Source organism: Micromesistius poutassou (genome assembly GCF_964030765.1).
Source record: "Micromesistius poutassou genome assembly, chromosome: 11".
In the NCBI taxonomy this organism is placed as follows: domain Eukaryota; kingdom Metazoa; phylum Chordata; class Actinopteri; order Gadiformes; family Gadidae; genus Micromesistius; species Micromesistius poutassou.
The window spans coordinates 11,049,513-11,050,617 of record NC_140281.1 but is presented as its reverse complement, the minus strand read 5'-3'; positions in this window follow the sequence as shown (position 1 = coordinate 11,050,617).

Here is a 1,105-nt window from a genome sequence, read left to right as displayed (position 1 = left end):
TGGCTGCCACAAGTTTGACCCTAAAACGATGTACAGTCTTACAGGACCTCAAAAACTGCCGGGCTGGGATACGTTTGTAAGGAGCTGGCTGTGCGTGGAAGCACTGTGGTGTTATTCATGTTTGCATACACTGACCCTGATACGAAACGCTTATGCTATTTTCTCAGCGGTTCTCTGTATGATTCTCCATGTGTTTCTTCCCCACGCCGCCTCCCCCTCATTAGTCTCTGACCCTGGTGTGTGATACAGTATGTACAAGTATGTACAACTGTTGACCACAGTGAATAGCTTACAGTCTAAAATGAAGGCTACGTTGCAAAGAGGAAGCTGGGGAGTATGTAATGGTGATGATGACGATGATGGTGGTGACGTGAGAAAGGGAAAGTTAGACTGAAATGTGTGGAGAGGAGAGTGTGAGAGCCGCGTGTATGTGTTACTGTGTGTGTGTGTGTGTGTGTGTGTGTGTGTGTGGACAGGAGCCCCGTGGTGCGTATGCACTGCTCTGATGGCCAAACAGATGTGCCTGCTGTGCCCGTGATTGTGTGCGGTGTGTGAATAGGCAGGCAGGGCGGATACACACACACACACACACACGCACGCACACACGCACTTGAAAGCAGTAGCAAACATGCACATAGGGTTCTGTACTAATATACTTTGTTTTGAAATCTTTTGTCTTCACTTGCTTTGTTTCCTCTTATACCCCTTACGCCCAAAGACACACGCACTCTTGCACGCACACAGCACTCACTCACACACACACACACACACACACCAGTGACAGTGACAGTGAGAGTGAGACACAGACGTGTGAAAAGTGATTTTCGATGTAGACTGTAACAAACAAAGTTTACTGTACGGGTTGTTCCAAGAGTAAATTTATATCGGTAAGACGTCTCCAATCTGTTCTGTAGGTCTCCTACAGAACAGCAGAAATGCAATAGGAATTGCATTTGTCTTGTACCGGACACATCTGCCCTTCAGCTGGTTGTACCTGCTCCGTTAAAAGCCTACTATGCATCTCATCAAGTGGAAAATAAATATGAATTGTTGAAAATGATTGTGGGAATAGTGCCCAGCAGAATAAGGCCAGACAACGTTATGC